Below are 22,249 nucleotides of genomic sequence, written 5' to 3'. Positions count from 1 at the left end.
TGATGCTGAAATACTAACAGGTGAGGTGATGGTGTCCTCAGAAGGGCAGCCCTGATCAGCTCAGGCCAAAGGAAGGCTAGTCTGGACAGGGAAGTTGCCGTGACCATGTGGTCACCACGGGCCATTTCAGCTCAGAGTTCACCAAGGAACTAACTGTTCTCATACTTGAGCTAACTCCTAAACCCCAAAGAAGAGAGAGTATGTGGCTCTGGAGTCGCACAGAGGTGAGCTCTGCATCTGGGAAATGGCAGAGTGAACCTTCCCTTGAGGCCAGCCCAGAAGAATGCTCAGTAATGAACAAGCACCTCGCAGCCACTGGCCCACATGGGTGCCAGAAAAATGCTCCAGCTGACCTCCTTTCCTAACAAAAAGATAATTCCAAGGAAATCCGTAAAAAGAAAATAGAAGATCCTTTATATAGCAAAATTTCTTTTCTGTTTCCAATTATGTCCAAATTTTAGACTGTGGGTTAATCTATTTCAATTGAATATTGATATATGAGATCTATGGACTCGTATTTATTGAGCATTGACTATGTTCCAGGCACTGAAAGTGCTTGATGTAGATTTCCTCATGGGTGATTTGTTATCAATTTTTAAAAATACCTTACTACATAGTTTTTAGTGAGTGTATCTTTTTAAAATTAAAACTTCATTAAAGTGACTAAAAAAATAATTGAGTGTTAGCTAAAACCCAAGGCTTGTTACAGAAGCTGTTCTCAAGCCATTTGGATGCCCCGTCCCAGCTGGTCTTGTCCTTCAGCAGGAGACCCAGGCAGGGCATCTCAGCCCTGGGGAACACAAGACAAGGTCTTTCCCGGGTGAGGAAGCCATCAGAAGACCACATTGCCGAACCCTCTGGGCCTGAGGTTTAACAACTCTCCACAGTAGGAGTTGTGCCGAGATGTTGAGAGAGAGACATAAAGGAAAGTATTTTGAATTTGAGTTCAGATTGTAATCAGCAGACTCCTGTGAGGAAAGATTTAAGGCCAAACTGACCTCCCAAGACTCTGTTGACATCTGAATTTCCACTGCTGGAAATTCATTTCTTTGAATAACCCTTCTGGCCTCCTCTCTGAAAGTATAAATTTGAACTTTAAATGAAAGCTTTAATTAATTAAATTACTCACTGAGTAATTTTTTGTTCCTACTGTGGGCTAGGCACTAGGTCTGGGGATGCCGCAGAGACCGAGACAGACAGGGCCCCTGCGCTCACAGCTTACGGCCCAGGTCACGGTGCCATACACGCCTGTGCCGTTTGCGCACCGCGCAGTGTGTCCCGTGAGGGTGAAATCCAGCACGAATCTGCTTGCCCAGCTATGTTTCCTGGTATGGTGTCAATTTGCCTAGATGAAGGGACACCATTGTCTCTGCACAAAAATACCATCCACTAGTCAAGCCAAGGACCCACAGGGCCCGGTTTCCCACTGGGGGTGCTTTGATTCTGACTTACACAAAGGCTCCTGGGGAGATGGGCTGAACACAGTCACAGGGCCATGACTTCTCCCCGATATCTCCACAGCCTGTTGGAGTGACAAGGTCTCCTCCCAGCCCACAGCCGGGTCCTAGCAGAGAGCAGATCTCAAAGGGAGGGCAGAGAGTGAGCAAAGAGCATCTGTTTGAAGATGGGAGAGGGGAAGGGAAGCAGGAATGGTTCAGGTGGGCTCTAGTCCTGTGTCCTGGGGAGTGGCAAGAGCTCCCCTCCCTGACCTCAGCCTCCTCTTCTGTCCAGGGGGAGGTGGAACTGGCTAGCCTTGACTTCCCAGTAGCTCTCATCTTCCCGATTGGTCCACCGTCCCTGAGAGTGGGCTCTGATTGCAAAAGAAGCCATCTTTCCAAGCTAGAAATTCTTTCCTTTTTTAAAAAAATCAAATTTATTGGGGTAACTTTGGTAAATAGTGTTATATAAATTTCAGGTGTACAACTTTATAATATGACATCTGTATAGCCTGTTGCAAAATTTCAAAACACAGACTGTGCTAAGGGAATAGTGAGTGTTCCCTTTAGGTCTGATCAAAGGGAGGGCTTCCCCATGAAGGGAGGGAGCATGGAGTAGCTGGGAGCGTGAGAATGCGAGAGGGGAGACCGGCCTCCCTGCCCCTCCTCCGGGCTGTGCTGTCCGGCAGGACCGGTGGACGTGGGCCTCCTGCATAACAAGCTCTTGTCACTGCACAGGGGCCCTGGGCAGACGAGCAGGGCTGCCCTGCCAGCTCCTCCACTCCCTAATTGCAGAATGTCCTGGAGGTGGTCCTGGCAGAGACCATTAGGGAAGAAACTAACAATTCTGATTACTCATAGTACAGCTCCACGGCCAATTAGCAGCAGAGGCACTGAGCTGCACCTCGGGTTGGGGGATGATTGATGTTGGCCTTGTGCCTCCTAGAGGGGAGGGTCAGTGGGTGGCCAGGGAATGGAGGTGAAGGTGGCAGTGTGGTGACAATGGTGGGGCTGGGAGGAGTCATCTCTGGTCAGATGTGTGTTTCTCAGTCTTGTTGCTCCCCAGCCCCTAGGCAGAAAACCTGCCAAATGATCCCTGGATTGATCCCTGCTTTAACGACACATGTAGATAACCTCCAAGTCCCTTCTTTAGCTTACCAAATGCCACTGCCACCACAAGGCAAGAGCCAAAGCCAGGCTAAAATGGCTCCTCCTCCCAAAACTCAGCACAAGTTTTGGAAGCAGTAAGCTGAGATTTCAAATTCTAAATGACCTCTTCATCTCAGAGTGTCTTGTCACATTCTCAGTGTTTGGTCTCCCAGGTGCCTGAAGGCCCTGGGCAGGAAGCTTGGCTTCATCACATCTGAAAATACCCCGGTGTTCATTTTAATAAAGCTCACACCGTCTCCTCCAGAAGATCCCAGTGGCGCCACCAGCAGGGAGTCAGCCAGTCTGGGCTACAATCATGCTCCTGCTTTTACCAGCTGTGTGGCCTTGGACTAGTCACATAACCTCTCTGGGCCTCATTCTACAGCTACAGAACACAGATAACAACCAGTAGAGGGGCTGGCGCCAAGGGGCTGCCCCCGACTTCAACTCAAGACACTGGTGAGGATGGCGACAGTGAGGATGACAAAGGTGAATGCTCCGACGTGGGCTGGCTCTTTACTGTGTGCCAGGCTATGGGCAAGACCTCATTCACAACAATCTCACGAGGTAGGTTCCAGTATCCCCATGTTAGAGGTGAGAGGACAGGCAGAGGGAGGACTTTGCCCCAGGACTCCCTGGAACCAGATCTTCTGCTCATGACCACCACCCAGGGGACAATGGGAAGAAACAGTGTAGCTGTGACAACAGTCAAGCCGAGAGACAATGTCAAAGATAGGGGCTAAGGCCAAACTCATTGTTTCTCCAGAACCTGCCTTGCTCAAAATTAGGCCTGTCCTTCGAGTGTGGATCTCCAGGCTCCTAAACTTAAAGGCTTTCTAGGCCATCAGGGTTCACTGTGTTAACGGGTTCCTGTGCCCCCTGGGTGCCTGCAGGAAGGAGCTCAGAGCAGGATAAGCCTAGGAAGCCGCTCTGTGCGGCAGGTCCCCTGGGCCCTCCCGCATGCACGCGCGCACCCACACCCCAGTGTAGCTCAATCAGACGGTCCAGTCCCTTTCTCCTATTTCACGTTAATTAGGTATGCACTGTGGTTCACACTCTTGTTTTGGGATCTTTGATTATTGATTAACGGCAAGTCATTGGTTACAAACACACAGCGCCTACGGTCAGCATTTGAGACGTGCGCTGTAAAGAAATGCTCATAATTAGTACTCGAGAAGGATCGGGTAGCCAGAGACACAAAGCACTCGGGAAAGACGAGGTGCGACTTTGCCTCATCCATCAATTTCCAAACGCTAGATATAAAGCTGCCTGGATGTGGAATGTGAATTGGAAGTGAGATTTTTCACACCAGGGGTAAACTTTACAAGAGAAGAAACAATTGGAGAAAAACCAATTTAGTTGTCTTTGTTTCACCCGCTGTTCGTGCGCGGCGGAGCCAGACTTGGTTCCGAAGCCTGGTCTTGCCGCAGCCCCAGCGGCCCCGCGGCCTTGGCCTTGCTGCTCCTGCACACACCTCGCTATCTCCCAGGGGTTAGACTTAATGGAAAAGTGGCATTTGCAAAGGTTTCAGGGAGTGGCCCTAGGATCGTGAGGTTTGTTGCCATGGAAATGAACATAGTTTCCAGTTCACCGCTGCCATCTCAGCAGGACTTGGGAGAGGAACGGACAAGTCAGGGTCCTTGCGAGTTTGGTTACGGGGCATTCGTGCGCGAGCATGGGGAGTGGAGGAGCAACTGTTGGGGCACGTCCGACTCATCAGAGCAAAATCCTGCTCCTGGAAACAAAGGGTGAAATAGGGCTTCCCAAATAATACGTAGGTTGGCTTGTTCCTTCCTTCCTCCCTTCCTTCCCTCCTTCTTTCCTTCCGTCCACGTACTCCTGACGAGTATTTCAGCGTGAGCCCACTTGGTAGCATTAGGGGTAACAAGCCTTTGTGTTTTCCGTTGATTATTCATTGAAGGTCACACCCATAATTGGATGTGGATATGCCTGGTTGGCCTTGCTTAATTCTGCCCTGGCAAAGCTATAGGAGGTGGTCAGCAAAGTCTCCCATGGGCAAAGCTTAGAGGAAAAGGGCGCCTGATAAAGACAGGAGTCCCCAGCACAGGTCTAAGGTCCCGCCGTTCCCGCAAAGTGGTGTGAACAACACAATTTCCTATAAAACTCGCCAGTAGACAACAGTTAAATGCGATTAGAATGAACTGCTGATGGGAAGAGATCAGGGTCATGGATGAAGGGTGAGGTGTGCATTCTGAGGGAGAAAGTTCTAAGTCAGGGATGGCAAATATGGGGCGCTCATGTACCCACTATCAAGGCAGACAATGGGAATCATCCCATTCTTTCCCACTGAGCCCAGGTGTGACCTTCTTGTTTATCTCACATCACTCCAGGCAGACACTACCAAAAGATCAGTTACTACTTGTGGTTGATTAAGATGGCAGCAAATTCTCTAATGCCTCCGAGGGGCAGAGTCTAATTTCCCTCCCCTCGAGTCTGGTCCCGCCTTAGTGATTTGCTTGACCAATAGAATGTGACAGACAAAACTGGGACTTCTGAGGCTAAGAAGCCTTGAATCTTTCAGAAGGGCATCTTGGAACATTCACTCTTAGAGCCTTGGGCCACCAAGTAAGAGGTATGATTATCCTGTAGGACAGACCCTGTGGAAACGTTCTAAGACTGCATGGGAGGAACCTTACGACTGACCCTGCCAAGGTGCCAGATATATGAATGACACTGGCTAGGACCTTCAGTTATAGCCCAGCTGGCGGCTGAACATCTGAACATCCCCAGTGAATGCCACCTGAAGCAGAAGAGTCACCTAGCTGAGCCCTAGCCGAATTCTTCACACAGGTGTGAGCTATAATACAAAGGTTGTTTTAAGCTGCTAAGTTTTGGGGTAGTTTGTTACATCACTGTAAATAACTTGAATACCACCAAAGGTGAAGCTCGTTGACAACCCTGGTTCTACATAAAAATTGTGTTCAGGGCTCAGCAGGAGTCTTCTCCAGTAATATAATAGTAGTACATGTATTTACTGAGTGCTTACTATGTGAAGTCACTTGGCAACATTTTATATGGAATAACTCACTTACATGCAAAATCTCCCAAGTACCCAAGGATACCAAAGCCTCATGAAATGGGTCAAACACCGACAGGCCTACCTCAGTTGAGAGTTAACAATTCAATAATTCAACATAGGGTTTAACAGTTACCCAATCACGTCTTTTCTCTCATTGGCACCTCACTATCCCCCATATAAGCCGGACAAGGCTGGTTTCATTATCTTTTATTTTTTTAACAGATGAGGAAACAGAGGCTCAGAAAGGTTGTGATTTTTCCAAGTTCATACTGGCTGATGAAGGAGATGGAATCTGCACCCAGATGTGATAACTCCCTGTCTCACTGGTTTTCTGCATATCACACTGCCTCTCTAAATATGTTAGCCAGTCGAGAGGGGTTCTCCTCACCATGACATTCCTGCCTCTCCCACAGTATCTACTCAACACTAAGAGGATCGGAGAACATCCTTATAAAGGAGATGAAGTCCACCTTTCAAATACACCTATGCTGCATGAGATTTGTGACACCTAATTTCTCAGGTTCTCTCAAAACCCTCCTATGGGGTGGTGTGAGGACTGAGAGTTCAAATTGCTGGGGCCTTGAGTCAGGTAAGGCGCACACTGGGTGCTCGGCAAGGGGGGCAAATGTTATCACTTACTAACTCATGTGACATTATTAAGCATCTGCTGTGCGAATGTACTGATTTCGACACCAGGGTTTCAGCAGTGAACAAAATAGGCAGAAATCTGCCTCTCATAGATCTTATATCCCTGGGTTAAGTGGAAGCTTCTTTAAGATGGGATGCTGGGTGGCCGACTAGGCCCACTCACTAGCTAAGTGATCGATGTTCACACAGCAGCCTGGGATTGGACTCGTTTCAAATTTATCTCACAGCAATATGACAAATCAGCGTCCTCTGGGGACCTTTAAGTACAGTCAAGACCATAAACACTAAATCTGGCAACTTTGTGATGTGCTCTTGTGCCTTGTGGTGTGAGGTCACAGCCTGGTTCTTGTGAGCAGTCCTAAGGAATGGCTTGTAAAGAGAGGAGAAGGCTCCTTGGATCCCATCTCGTTAAAGGTCAACTGGCTTCACTAAGAGCTCTACTTCTGACTTCTCAGGCTGTCAAGCTGGGAAAGAGAAATTCCCCAAGTGGTGAGGCAAATAAATATCTAAGCTGCTCTCTTTCAGTGAGCTAAAAGCCAGAGTGGAAATCTAGCACATTTAAAACTGGAGCTCATTGGAATTCACCAAAACCTGGACGAGTTCCCCAGAGACCTGCAAAAGCCTAATAGTGCCATTTGTTTCTGAAGCAGGGGACACCGCAAATCCATTCCACCTGCCCCTCCACATTAATATCATTTTCTGGTCTGGGAGGTTCGAGAGGGGAGGGATTCCCCACTCTCTGCCATGGCAGGACACCCCTGCAAGCCTGCAGACTTTCCAGAGTTACTTTATTTTTTGAAGATTGGTGGCCAAGCCGCCTGTCATGATTTAACTTTTCCAATGTTGATTAAACATGTTCAGTTTCATCTTCTAGATCATGCATGCAGCTGGCACTTATTGCCTTCTAAAGTAGGGTTCTAAGTGAACAGAGCAGCTGTGATGGAGCTTATATTCTAGTGGGGGACGTTTAAACAATACACAAAGAGGCAGTCATATAAGAAAAAATCAGACAGTAACAAGTGCTCTGCAGAGAATGAGAATACATTCATTTGATCAGGAGTGCTCTCAGAGGAGGTGACATTTAAGCTGAGACTGACAGGAAGGATTTGGCTATGTAAAGGGCAGGGGGAAGCATTCCAGGCAGGGAGAGCGCTAGTGTGGGGCAAGTAAGGGAGAGAGAAGGGACCAGGGAGGCCGAGGTGCAGCACAGTGGCAAGGGAGAGGGGCTCGAGGTGAGGTCAGACAGGCGCCTGGGGTTAAGAGGGACCTCAGGGCCCTGGCAAAGGAGAGAATTCAGGATGTTATTCAAGGTGTGCTAGGGGAGCCCTAGAAGGTTTTAAGCAGGAGGGCGTGTGATCTCATTTTCACGGAAAACAGATTACTCTGCTCTTGCATGGAGATGGGCCTCTAACAGGTAAAAGTGGAGGGAGCCCAACGAGAGGCTTCTTTGTCGAGGTGGAAGAGGAAGGTGGCCGTGACTGGTGCGCAGTGGTGGGAGTGGAGGAAAGTCGGCTAGACTCAGGGTAGCTTTGAAATTGAGTTGATAAGACTTTATGGAGTAGATGTGAAGAGGTGGCGCATGGTTAGAAAATGACACAGAATGTTTCTCACAGAGACTAACTCAACATCTTGGAATATTTCACCCTGGTGTTTTCCAGTTACACAAACATAAATATGCATTTCTATAAAATTGGAATCTGGATATAGTTTTACATCATGCTTTTCAAGTTAACCTTTTTTGTGAATACTTCTACAAGTCGTAATTTTTAAAGGCCGCATAATATCTCATCAGATAGAGCATACCATAATTTCTTTAACCAATCACTGCTTGACATTTGGGCGGCTTCCAATATTTCTGTTATTATAAACAAGGCTACAGTAAATATCCCTATCCATAAATCTTTAGGCAATCTCTGATTTTTTTCCCTCTCTTGCGATAAATTGCCTGAAGTGGAATTACTGAATCAAAGGCATTTTGAAAAAAGAGACTTGATAAATAGGTACTGCCAAATTACTGGCGGGAGAGGTGGTCCCATTTTATATTTCCATTGGCTGTAATTGATAGTTCTTATTTCCCTTTATGTTGCTCAAACTAAAATTTATCATTAAAAATGGCCAATTTAATAGCCAAAAAGCATATTATTCTACTGTTTTAATTTGCCTTATTTTGATTATAAGGTTAAGCATCTTTCTAATATTTGATCACCCTGCATATTTGGTGGATGGAAGGGAGTGGGGGTGAGTGTATGCATTCTCTATGTTCTTCACCACCTCTTCTATTTGAATGGTAATCTTTTTATTGATTACCAAGAGCTCTTTACATAGCAAAGTCATTCGCCTAAGTCCAACTACCTTCCCTCCTCCTCAGTTTTTCATTTGCTTTATGATACTTAGAAACCTAAAGATTTTATGTCATCAAATATATCAACCATTTCCTTAGCTGTGTCTTCCTTTTCTGTTTGGCTTAGGAGAGTCTCACTCACCTGCATAAAAGCATATAAATATCTGTGTCTATTTATTTGAGGTCTTTAATGATTTTATTTACTTTGGAAGCCACCTTTCCCCAAGTGATTTCTGCAGAACATAAAGCATCAGTCTCATGAAATATTCTGTGGTCAAGTAATTCTGGGAACAGACATGTACTATCCTCTCTTGAAATGATCGAGTGTGTGGTAGCAGCAAAGATTTTGAAAAATTTGCAGTAAAGAAATCTGCTTACCTTGGCTTAACATAGTGCTTCCCAGACTAATTTGATTACAGAGCCTTTTTCCTGTGATGATTATTAATTCCCAGCACTGTAGAAGAGCCATTTCATCCAACTGGAATCATGGAACAATACCTTATTTATTTATTTTTTTAAAACAATCATTTGTGCCAGTACCATTTGAAAATAACCTAGCTCTTTCTCACAGTCTGAAACACTGTCTTTATGTTAGCATTCTGTGTCCTAGGGTTGGTTTCTGGCCTTTCTGTTCAGCTCTGTTGGTACATAAAAACCTTGCACTACCAGTCTGCTCTTACTTTCCCTTCTAATACAGACAGTACCAGCTGATGCTATTTGGTACAGAAAACTTGACCATCACATCTTTATGGATTTTATCACCACAAAATGACCTCCTTTTTTCTCATTTAACGTTTTTGCCTTGAATTATGCTTTGCCTCTAAAATTGCTACCTTTGCTTTCTTCTCGCGTTTTTGACTGATAGACCCCGGCCCCCTCTTTTCCCTTGAACGTCCTCTTGCCGTTTGGCTCTAAGTGCATGGCTCTTCATCGCTCGTGCATCACTGGTGCGCTGAGTGCTTCCTGCATGCCGGGGGTTAGGCACTGGGAGTGCGGTGATGACCATAAAATAAATACGGTGCTTACCCTCGTAGAAATTAAAGTGCAATGGGAAAGACAGGCATTAATCAACAATTTCCTAATAATACGTAAAATTACAATGGTGGTGTATGTTTTATGGAATGTGGCATGATGAGCTACTAAGTGCTATAAAAGTTTATAACGGAGTGGCTTCATTTAGTTTGGGGGGGAGCTCCGGAAGGGCTTTCCTGAGAAAGAGACATTTAAGCACAGCTCTAAAGGAGTTGTTTTTTAACCATATTGGGGGCCGGGGGCACTGGGAGCATTGCAGACAGAGGATGAGCTTGTGGCAGAAAGAAGCTTGCTAGGTGCAGAGAGCCGGGAGAACACAGTGTGAGTTGAGGCTGAGTGTGAGGGTAAGGTTCAGGGTTAAAGGTCAGTGCGGTCAGACCATGCAGCCCCTGTTATTTGCATCGCTTCTGGAATAAAGGCTCAGATCATGCAGCTGAGGATCTGAGCCTTTATTCCAGAAGCGATGAAAAATCATTAAAGGGTTTTAAGTGGAGGGTTTACAAGCAGTGATGTGCTGCAGACTTCTGCACACAAGAGCAGAGCTGTGCACATCTCTTCCCAACTGTGTCCAGTGACATCACTGAAATGGTCACTTGAAACCACCCCTGGTGACATTTATACTGTGGAATTTGGCAAATGCTACTATCGGGACATTTTTTCCCCCTTGGAGAGCCAGCTGCACATTTACCTGCACCTGACTGACTGACATAGTCACAGATTGCTTTCTGAGAAGAAATCACTCTGGTATCTGGGTGGAAAACAGGTTCCAGGAGGGCAAGGTGGGACATGGGGAAAGTGGTTAGGATGTGACTATGAGAATCTGGTTAAGAAATAACTGTACCTTGAATTACAGTGACTGTACTGGAGTTGGAGAGAAGTGTGAGAAGAGTTTGAGACACATATAGGATGTGGAGCCAAAAAGATTTACTTGGTGATGGACTGGATTGGGTGGCTACAGGAGACAGCAGTGATAAAGATTCCTCCCTTCCTTCCTTCCTTCCTTCCTTCCTTCCTTCCTTCCTTCCTTCCTTCCTTCCTTCCTTCCTTCCTTCCTTCCTCCCTCCCTCCCTCCCTCCCTTCCTTCCTTCCTTCCCTTCCTCTCTCTCTCCCTTATTATTAATGAATTTTAATATATCACTCTATATATACTTAACTCTGTAAGTACCACATCTGGAATCTCATGGCCCATTCTTCTACAACACAAATTCTCTTTCTGAGCTTTTTATTCTGATTCATTCATCAATGGGCTGGAGTATGACAAAGTCCATTTCTTAAATAAGAAGCAGCAGGAAGATGTCATAGGTATTTGAACACTTGCATATCTGAAAGTGTCTTTCCCTGGCCTCCACACATGAATGGTACGATGCCAGGGTACGACATCCTTGGGTCATAACCTTCTGCTCTCGGACCCCTAACTACTGCTCCAGCCCCTTCTGGCACTCAGTATGCACAGATGAGAGGTCACAAATCGATTTGCTTTTTCTCTAGGATGCTAGAATTTTTGTGCGTGTATTTCAAAACCTTTTCCAGATACGTCTATGGACTGGGCGGTATTGATCAGAAGGAGAATATATTTTATTGGTGGAAAGAAATACAGTGGGGGTGGTAAACAGAAAAGAACCTGTGATGGCCCTGAAGTCAGGGACACTGAACAGGTCAGTAAGATGTGGAGAAACAGATACGGGGGAGGGGGACAGAGGCAGATGTGGTGGAAACCACTGGCCTTTGCATTCATATGCTCACAAACACTCACAGACAGGATGAGGGAGGAAGACAGGGAGTTTGACTAAGGAAAGGTTTCGGGGAAGGCGGAGCTGCAAATCCACCATCCTGCCTGTCAGACGATGGGGTCACACCTCATGAGAATGACACTATAGTGAGGAAAACCCCCAATTAAGTACATTAGATGAGTAGAGGGACCAACAGCACCCGTTTAGTTAGCTCCACCTTTGGCGAAGGTCTGAGGGGGAGTCAGGGAAGCATCTGGGCTGCAGGCAAAGAATGCAATTTTGTGAGAAACAAGTCCTATTATATAGAGAGGAGTCCTGTGTGTACACACAGTTGGCCACTCCCTCCTCGCCTGGGCCGCCTGTCTCTGTGCCAGGGCCGGCCTTGTCCCTGCAGATGGCAAGGCAAAGGAAGGAAGGCTCCGTGTCAGGGCCTGCACCGCACAGGGGTCAGGGCTACAGGTACCAGAAGCAGTTCCTGAGTCAACGACTTGAGCGCAAGTAGTTTTCTGGAGGTGATCCCAGCAAGCACTGGAAAGAGGTGAGGAAAGGAAACAGGGAAAAGACAGAAGCCGACACAGGGATACTAATGAGCAGGTTATTGCCATGGGCACTGGGACTCAATCCTGCTGAGCAGGCACCTCTGGGCGTGGAGCGAGAGCCCGCCTCCCTGCCCACCCGAGGGGTGCAGAGCTGTGGCTTCTCCATCAGCTATCATTCACTGTTGGTTGAAGACCTCTTCTGGGGACATTAATTTCCCAGCATTTCGGCCTATTGGGTGCACTGACCAAGTCTGTCCAGCATCCAGGGAGAGGCCCAAGGTGGGGCAGAGAGCAGTGGTAGATGCCTTCAGCGGTCAAGGGTAGGGCACTGTCTGCACCTGCCAGGGGTCAGGAACTGCTGAGTCAAGATTTCAGAGAGGTAGGGTCGCATGTGGATAATCCTTCCTCACAGAGGGCAGGGCAAAGGGTGGCGGCCTGAGGCCTGAGGCTGGCATCAGTGACATACAGGGCTACTCTACCCTGGAACGGGTCCGGGGAAATGGAGTTACTTGTACTAGGACACAGAGATAGCTGGTGGCAAGGTTAGGATAAGGGAATCTAGGTGTGCCAACTCCACCCTCAATGTTGCCTCCCACCTCCCAAAGGCATACTCCAGTGTGGCTTGATGGCTGATACTGGTCACACACAAACAGCATTGTTGGTGAAGGTCACTGTCTATCTGGTGAGCCCAGCTTCTCCCATGCAGGGATTCCAGGCCAGGTTGGCAGGGCCTGGGACAGATGGACACTCAGGGTGGAGTGTCACGCGTCTGAGTGGGTGTAGGCAGCCATGCCTGACAACTAGTGTACTGCTGGCATCTACCCCTGATGGCCAGAAGCATGAGTGACGGGGACAGAGACCTGCTTCCCCTCTGTCACACGGAACCCAGAGGGGTCCCATTCCTGGATCTGAGCTTCTAACAAGTGCAAAGGACGTGCACATCAGAGGCAGGCCAGGCAGGATCCTCCCGGGGGACCGAGCAGGCGCCTCGATGCTCAGTCTGATTTGATGATCTGAGGCGCAATAACCTCCTGCCGGCTGATTGGCTTAGGACAGCTATATGTCTGCCAAGGGGTAACAAGATCCCAGCTCTTTCTCCCTCTGGTTACAAGAAGATGTGGCCAGACTGCAAATTGATGGCACAGGCATCCCTTTCAGCTCCCAATCATTCCTCTTTGTTGCTAAGTGGCTAGTTGTGATATTTCACCACTGAGCCATTAGAATGAGATGCTGATGCTAAATAAGTCTATGCTAGCATGGAGTCCAATCCATTTTTATTGAATATCCTCTTCGGCATCTTTTCTTGAGAGATGTGATGTTGATGTTTTTAATCTTTTTTCAAGATAAAGGGAAAGAAATATCCTCTCTTTTTGACCAGAGTCAATAAAAACATGTTCAGCAAAACCAATACAATACAGCAGGGGTGTCAGTCTTTGATGGATCTTTGCAGAGCGCCCACACGGCGGTACGTCATCTTGCACTCGGGTGCAGATCAGGAGAAAAAACACAGAGGCATCTGTGTGATGACCCACAAAGAGTCGCAAGGCCCCGAAATTCACGTCTGCCCTTCTCCTGAATCAGACAGGCTCAATCAGACTTCCACAGCCACCAAGACAAAACCAGTCACTGATGAAGTCTCATTTCGCCGCTGATCCAGCTCCATCAGAATCTCCAGATGTTATGTGCTATTTAATTTTTTGCCATGTATAATTGCACACTTTGTACCTTCTTTTTACAAAAATATGTTTGTATTGATTTTAAAGATCAAAGAAGGGAGAGGGAGAGAGAGAAAGAGAGAGAGAGAAACATTGATCGGTTGCCTCCCATACACACCCCCACCAGGGACCAAACCCGCAACCTGGGCATGTGCCCTGACCGGGAATTGAACCAGCGGCCTTTCAGTGCACGGGGCGATGCTCAACCAACTGACCATACCCGCCGGGGCTGTACCTTCTTTAAAGAAACAACAGGCACCCTGTATATCTTATTAAATATGAACAAATCACATCAAGTCAGTCTGGTGGGTTTTTTGTTTTTATACTCATCTGAGGTTATGTTTATTGATTTTAGAGAGAGGAACGGAGGGGGGGAGAAAGAGAGAGAGAAACATCACTGTGAAAGAGAAATATCAATTGGTTGCCTCTTTTTTAAAAAATATATCTTTATTGATTTCAGAGGAGGAAGGGAGAGGGACGGAGAGAGAGATAGAAACATCAGTGATGAGGGAGTTGTCATTGATCGGCTGCCTCCTGCACGCCCCCGGCTGGGGATCGAGCCCGCAACCCGGGCACGTGCCCTGACCGGGAATCGAACCGTGATCTCCTGGGTCCTAGGTCAATGCTCAACCGCTGAGCCACGCCCGGCCGGGCAATTGGTTGCCTCTTGAATGCATCCCAATTGAGGACCAAACCTACCACCTAGGTATGTGCCCTGACTGGCAACCGAACCGCCACCTTTCTGTGTACAGGGTGACACTCCAACCAACTGAGCCACACTGGCCAGGGCAATATGGTGGTTTTAAAAAATATATTTTTGAAGATTTGGTTTATCAGAAAATTGCTACCTTTAAATCTACCTGCAGAAATATCATTCTCCTTCCAGATGGACCACCTTTATTTCCACCCATCCCCAACCTCGTTCACAGAAGGTCTTCAGCACAACACCCTGTGTTCCTAAGGTGAATATGATACTCTAATTAGAAATCAAACATGGGTGGTGGAGTCTAAAAGTGGAGTTTAAATTCACTCAAGGTCCAAAAATATCCAATCATTCCTGGCTGAGATTTTCCCAGGTGCAAGAAAGTGATAAGGGGACTCGATTCTTCTAATGTGCCTTAAGGAACAAATCTCGACACTTAAGGATTCCCATCTGGGAAACGAAAAACCCAAATGTTCTAAACATCCAAGTGCGAACAGAATTCTCACGCTTTTTGGTGTTGGGGCAACTCATTTGTGGTTCTGGGAGATCCTCAATCCTTTTGCTATTGTATCTTCTTAAAACCAGGCAGGAGGCTAACGCTTCAGACCCATCCTGTTGGAGGGGGCATATGAGACTTCTCCCAGAAATGACTCATTTGCTGATAGTGTTCTCGACCTGGACCTGGACCTGGACCTGGACCTGGACCTGGACCTGGACCTGGACCTGGACCTGGACCTGGACCTGGACCTGGACCTGGACCTGGGGTGGGTTGGTGGTGCTCTGAGTTGCCTTGTTAAGGAATCCAACCTTCCCTGGCCAGACCCTGTGCAGGTTCAGCCTGATGTTCTGAGGGGGCTCTCAGGACTTACGGTATGTCAATTCCTGCCCATGGGGACCCTCCAGCTCCACAGGAGGCCCCACCTCATCTCTGCCCCTTACACCTCATTCCCACTAGACTTCACTGCCTGTAGCAGACACCTTTTCTGAATCTCCATTTTGGGATTAGGGGTTCCTGCTGAACACTGCTTCCACCAGGCAAGGACACAGCAAGAAGTCTGCAACCTGGAAAAGGGCCTTATCAGAAAGGGCCACTATGACAGCCTGATCTCAGACTTCCAGCCTCCAGAGCTCCAAGAAATAGATATTTCTTGTTTATAAGCCACCCAGTCTGTGGTATTTTGTTCTAGCAGCCCAAACTGATGGAGACAGCCCCTATAGGAGGGGGTGCCCAGGGCAGTTAGAAGTGCTGACCAAAGCTGGGCTAGTTGGCTGCTCCAAGACCCACCACCGAGGAAGGCCGGCCCCGGAGCTCCAGTGTCTGGTCCCACCTGCAGCCAGACTACAGCCGGGTCTCCCCCTCTGAGATCACACTGGTCCTCTGCTTCCTCCTGCCCAGACACATTGGTGCTCAGAGCTGGTTCATTCTCTGTCCATTCTGGGCAATCAACAAGGTCCGTGCTATGCCCTTCTGTTTCTCTCTCTTGCTAGACCATTGTTTGCTCCCACGGCTCCCTACCTAGGCCCTGGCCAGCCATGAATAGTGGGCTGCAGCTCCTGGGCCCTGGCTTTCCTTCTAGATAGCCTATGTGCTCCAGGGACAGGGCAGGAGTGACGGGGCTGCACACGTGTGAGGTCTCGAGCAGCCCCTCGCCTACTCCACTGAGCCCTTGAGATACTCACAGCTCTGGGACCCTGGGAAGAGGGTAAGATGCTTGATTGTCTGCAGTCCCCATTCAACCTCCACTGTCTCCCACTACTGCCAGTCACCTAGGTGCTGAGCCACAGAGCAGAAGTGGCCCTGTGCCCTCTCAGAGGCCTGGACTGAAGACCCAGAGATCCTGATCCGCTTCTGATCCCATTGAGTTTACACATTCAAGTTAAAAGAGCAAGTCCGCTTCCTTCTCAGAGGGGAAGCCCCAACTGTCTTTAAAAATCAGAGAAAGGGGAGGGGTGGCTGCTGGCTATCAAGGCCTTGCTGGGTGAGGGTCACCCTGTGGGAACACCCACATAAGGGGCATGCAGGCACCACTGGATCTCCACCCCACACAGCACAGGCCATGGAACTCAGGTCCAGTTTCATCCCAGTCTCCCGCAGGCAGGCTGCCACCCCGTCAGCCCCGTCTGCCCTATGCCTGATGCGGTGCTGGGCACACTGTCTCCTGGGGACAGAGTGCAGCCCCTTGGCCAGCTGGCCCCACCTGGGGAGCCTCTGAGCAGCCGGGGCAGACCCAGATGGGTGACAGGTGTGTGCCAGAGTGGGCTTCAGCTGGGGTTTTCTCCCCGGATTGTGAGGGTCCTCTGGTCCCCCAGACCTGCGTGCTTGACTGCTAGAGCAACGGCTGTATTCAAACAGAGGGAAATTCCCAGGGTTCTTTAATTGAATATTGAATTTATGCTTGAGTTTTGGAGGAGAAAAAAGACAACCCTCTTTAAACAACTCCCATGAAAGGTTAGAAAATACAGATAATTTACACATGAGAGCAGCTGGCAGCTGGGTGCTGTTCTAGGCAAACCACGAGTCCCCTGCCAGGTCTTTTCATGGATACTACAGTTTATGTGCAGTTTACCAACCCAAGGGCGCTCGATTTCCCTGAGTGAGGGATCATAGGGTATAAAAATGCTAATGGTCATGACTTTCGTTTTCCCCGAGGAGACTCTTTTCCTATCCCACCGCTATTCCAAGGGCACCCAGAGCAACCTGAGCCCATCAAGGCTCCTAGACCCTTGTCCACAGACACGCTCTGTTGGCCACCTGCTCCGGGGCCCACTCTCTTCTGTTCCTGCGTATGCCGACATCTGTGTACCCCAGCTCCAGATCCACGTTCCCCTTCTCCAACTTTGCTCTACTCTTCTGAGTGATTCCTATCCTTCCTTCCGCCCCCATAGCAGGAGCACCTGGCCCTACCCTCTCCCTCCCAGGGCCCTCTGCAGGTAGGGGTCCTGGAGCCGGTCCTCTCTGGGGCAGCCCTCCTATGGTCTGCCCCAGCCCAGTGTTCTCCTTAAAGGTTCTCATTTCAGTGCAGGCCCCATGGGATGCGTCTGCTTCTTGCAGTCCCTCCCTCTGGCTGGGTGCATGTTCCACGCCTGGCCCTGGTCTTCTCTAGCTCACATCCTGTCGCCTCCCTGGACCTCAGTCTCTGGGTGCTCTGACCACTGTGATTCAGTCATGGAGCAGCAGAAGGGGCCTGGAGGCACGCAGGTGAGAGCACAGGTCTAGAGAGTTCAGATCAGGAAAACCAAGCTGCTCATGTAGTTGGAGAGGAAAGAGGGCTCCTATGACAAAAGTTCCACTTCCTTTTTTCAGGACCCAAAACACTGGTCTTCCTGGGCTCCCGTGCCTGTGCCACAGAGTTAGCATGTGCTGTGTGCAGCAGCAGCAGGGGACCAGCAGAGGTCATAGGAAGGGCAGTGACGATGAAGCCTAAGGAGGGCTTGGGTGCTCGGCACGTGACACACCTCAATGATGAGGCCAGCATCATTATGAGCCCACGCTGCATTTAGGGAAACTGAGGCATAGAGCAAGGAAAGGACCAGCCCAGGCCATACAGGCCACCTGATCCCCAAGTTTCTCTCTGAGCCACTGTGCTATTCTGCTTTTCAAAGCACACATATCGCACCTCCGGAAATTTCTAAACGCAGCGCTTGGGAGAAGCACCCAGCTGGCACAGGGGGAAGGACAACACTCAACACGCTCGGCGAGGCTCGGGTCAGATTCCTGCAGCTCAGACTCCACCGAGCTCACGGAGACACATGGCGAGGCCAGAGCAGAGGACTATTATGTTTAAAATCCCATCTCAGTGCGAGCTACATAATCCAAGCAGGCTGGTGGGAACTTCCTAATTTTTCAACAGAACTTTCTTTTTTTTCTTTCTTGGACCAGATGGCGAGATTTTTATCTCCAATAACTTCTGCGAGGAATTTGTTATTTCCCCCTTTGTTTGCCATGAGAGGTTTCATATATTAGCATGGAAGTGGCTGTGTTTAGTCGTTGCTCACACTTGAGACACCGAGAAGACACTTTAAATTAAGCCCTACCAGTAAACAGTAATTGTAAAGTAGCGGAAGGCAACATCGCACTAATTTGGACCCAGATGATGCCATCTGCTGCCCCTCCCCGGAGCTGCCCTTCCGAAGGGTTTCTGTCGACTCTGGAACACAGTCATAGCGCCCAGCTTTTCCTCTACTCCCTCTGTCCTCCCAGGTTCAGTGACCTTCCTCAGTGACCTGGGACAGTGGGCTGCCAGCACCTGCCCAGTCTGAAGGGGAGAAGCATCCAGGGCCACACTGCCAGGCACTTGGCTGCCAGCTCCATAAATGGGGGCACAGGTATGTCAATGGCCATGGGAAGCCTGTCCCCCAGGTGTCACTCCTGTCCCCACAGGCGAGCATCCCCTCATTGCACGCTCGATGTCAGGTGCTCCCTGGCTCCTTGGGCTTACAGGGGGGCCACATACAAGATCAGGGCCTCTCCTCCATCAGAGCTCACCTGGCTCCTGTCAGCCTCCTCTTAATGACATGGGTGGGAGCACATGCACACCCCCACTTTAGAGTCAGACTGAGGCCGAGAGAGCTTGCTGACCACTCTCAAGGTCAGACTCTCTTCATTGTTTCTCAAAGGGGTGGCCTGGACCTCCCGCAGCACTTGTTACAAAATAACCTACTGATTCAGGATCCTGGGGAGGGGGCCCCTGAATGTCCTGTCTTCTGCACAGTACAGCTTGACACCCACTAAAGGAGATGACAGGGATTTAAATTCAGGGCCCTATACCCAGTGTTTTTAAACCACAGCTGCAACCAATGCTTCAGGTAATGGACTAATTCACACCCAGATGTTTAATGGCCGATTGACTAATTTATACTGGGGAGGTAGTTCTGGCAATGGTTTAATGGGTTTTCCCTTCCAGATAACATTTACATTTTAGTGGTGGCCTTTAGGTATATAGACAACGACTGAAAAGGCAAGAGAGCATCCCCTAATGCCACCCTTCCTCTGATCCCCTACTGCATGCACACACAGCTCTGATCCCCTACTGCATACACACACCTCACTGAAACTCTGGGCAGCCCTGTGGGACAGGGAGGCTGTTTCCGCTCTGCTCTGCACCACCCTAGCCTGGCCCTGCCAGATATGGGCTGTCAGCACTCAGATGACCCTGCAGAATGCTGGTCACCTCACCCCCAGCTTGTAGAGGCCCATGGAATTAGGTACCACACGGAGGTCTTCAGAGAGAGGCAGGCATGACACCCGGGCTGGAGAAACACAGCAAAGTGAGATGAAGCCACAGCCAAATAGTCAAGGACTCTTGGGCTTCTCATAAAGTCCCCTGGAAGAGGCAGGTCAGGGTGGGGCCCGGAGACAAGTGTGGAGTCTGTGAGTCAATGAAGTATTCAGGAGTGATCTCCACATGAGAAAACCTGGGATGCATGTCATGTGGGAGGACAGGGTTCAGAGAGAACCTTCTACAAGCATCACCCCAGGTGGAGTCTGGGTGAGGGGGGGACCCCACAGTCAAGGCCTTCTCGCCAGTATTTCAAGGTCCACATGAATGGGTCCTAGATTTCCTTTTGAGATGGCTGACCTGCCCCCTGGGTGCTCTCCTTTCATTGCCTCCCCCCAGGGTCACGGTGCCATTCATTTCCCTGGGGGTCTTTTAAGTACTGGCGAATATAGGGAATTCAAAGGAAAGGAAAGGGAGGCCAACTGGATTTCCTCCTGAGTGAAAGGGATCTACAGCACTAGCTCAGCCCTCAGCTCGTGGGTTCTGCTAGGCCCTTACTAGGGACATATAGTCAGTTGTCCAGCTGATGTTACAATCCAGGCTTCCTCTTCCAGGTTTAGCTCAAGTTCGACTCAGAAATGGGAAAGGTCTTCCGTGTTTGGCAGCCACTCTACAAGTAAATGGCTTTGGTGCATCCACTTACCAACTGACTTGGACAGAGCTGCGCCCAGTTTCTTCACCAACACATAAACCAGCCTTTCCTCCATGTCTATGCCCTGGGAAAAAGACCAGAGGCAAACCCGCAACCACCGAGCCAGTTTCTATCTGAGCAGAGCTTTCCGAGCAGGCCAGCTGTAACATCCATCATGCTTATGATACACACCCTGGAGGTCCCCAAGGGGCGGCAGCAGAGGAGGTCACCTGCGGGTGAACCTGCTGAGCCAGAGCGATGGACCCCTCAGGAGCTGGGAGCTCCGCCAGGACTGCGCCTCAATGGCCAGCCTCTTAGCCATCTGCACACCGAGAGCAAGGGCTCCTCCGCGCACTCACGGCCCCCGGGGCCCAGGGGAGCCCTGAGCACCATCGCCAGTCTTGTCCATCTTTTATAATTCAGGAGAATCAGGGTTAAAAAAAGTGCATGAGCAATCGAGATAATTTATATACTGCAAGTGGACGTGCTGGCATCCTCTCACATCATAAAGTTAAATAATGGTGCTTTAACACCAGATGTAAGTGCAGCTGTCCTGAGTGGAACGCCATTAGCTCCATTACGACAGGAGATTGTGCTCTTCCCAGATCAGCATCCCCAGGAAAACATTGCACCTGTCATCTCAGTGCCCTAGCAGCTGACTTGATGAGGGAGTCTACTGACGCCCTTTCAGATCAGATCTGTCATGGAGCTGGGGCATCCACAACGGACGGGAGGGGAGGCTGGGTGCAGAACCACTGGGAGAGAGGCTGGCCAAACATGCCAGCACTTAGATCATGTGGGGCAGGACTTTGCCCCAGGTATTCCCTGGTGGCCTAGCTTGTCACACTAGAGGATGGACTGTGTAGAGAGAAAAACTGGGAGGAGAGGAAAGGAGAGGGAGGGAGGGAGGGAGGGAGGGAGGGAGGGAGGGAGGGAGGGAGAGGGGGTAGGAAGGAGAGAGGGGAAGAGACAGAGGTAGGAAGAGAGGGATAAGAGAGGGGGGAGGAACAGGGAGAGGGAGGAGATGTAGCGAGCAGGAGGGGAACATGCAAGGGGGAGAGAGCAATGGACCCGAGCACCTGGAGAAGGAATGCCCCCCCTCCCCCCCCGGGTCTTGGCGGAGTCCCCAAGGGCAGGCTGAATTGATCTAGGTGGGCAGGGACTGTACATATTGATTAGTTCCACCTGCACTGGCTAATGGGCAAGTTTCCACTCCAATCAAGAAATCTTTGGAGGGCCTATTATACACAAAAGGAAAGCTTGAGAATGCCAACAGCAGTGAAAGACCAACAGGGCTGGAACTCTGCTCCAACACACCTGTGGACAGAGCTGCCAGCCAGGGTCAGGGGAGTGCTGTGCGGGGGACAGAGCAGTCTCATCTCACCGGCGAGAACCTGAGGCCCAGAAGGGGAAGGGATTTCTCCAAGGCCCCAGGGCAATTCAGAGGGAAAGCAGAATGGTCAGAGTCAGGCAGAGCAACTGGACTTCTCTGTTTCTCTGGCAATGAAATTGCTATAACTCTTTACTGAGGACAGAGAGCACTGAGGTGACCGTGAGCTATGAGCAGCAAGGTGGCCACAGCCAAAGAGAGAAGGATCGTCTGTCCCCCTGTCTGCCTGCTGTGTCGTTTCCCCTGAGTCAGGAGGCACTGCAGATGCAGACAGAAAAGACACGGTCCCTCTTCCTCCAGAAGCCCACACCGAGCTGGGGAGATGGGCCTGCAGACACCCTGGGCCTCCATGGGTTCCATGCACAGGCTGCAAGAGCAGAGGCACAGCCCCCTTGACCTTGCAGGGAGGAGTGGGTGGTGGTGGTGAAGGTCCAAGAAAGCCCCTGACAACACACCCTGGGTGCCAGGGGCTGGGCTAGTCTCCTATTAGCCCACCTGGTGACTATCGCCTGGGTGCGGCCTGTGAGTGCGCAAAACCACTGGGATCAAGAGCTGTGGCCAGAACCCTGACTGTAGGTGTTGCAGGCTGTGACCCTCGCAGACCAGGCTGTCAGGA

The 22,249-nt window shown here is 49.7% G+C and overlaps 1 protein-coding gene across 1 annotated transcript in view; it reads right to left on the bottom strand.

Annotated features, from left to right (window-relative positions):
- The window catches only part of FSTL4 (follistatin like 4), a 349,807-nt gene that overhangs the window by 197,399 nt on the left and 130,159 nt on the right, over nt 1-22,249 (bottom strand). The gene's annotated exons all lie outside the window — the stretch shown is intronic.

Source organism: Miniopterus natalensis, chromosome 4, assembly GCF_054644295.1.
Source record: "Miniopterus natalensis isolate mMinNat1 chromosome 4, mMinNat1.hap1, whole genome shotgun sequence".
Taxonomy (NCBI): domain Eukaryota; kingdom Metazoa; phylum Chordata; class Mammalia; order Chiroptera; family Miniopteridae; genus Miniopterus; species Miniopterus natalensis.
This window is presented reverse-complemented; position numbering and strand designations above follow the sequence as displayed.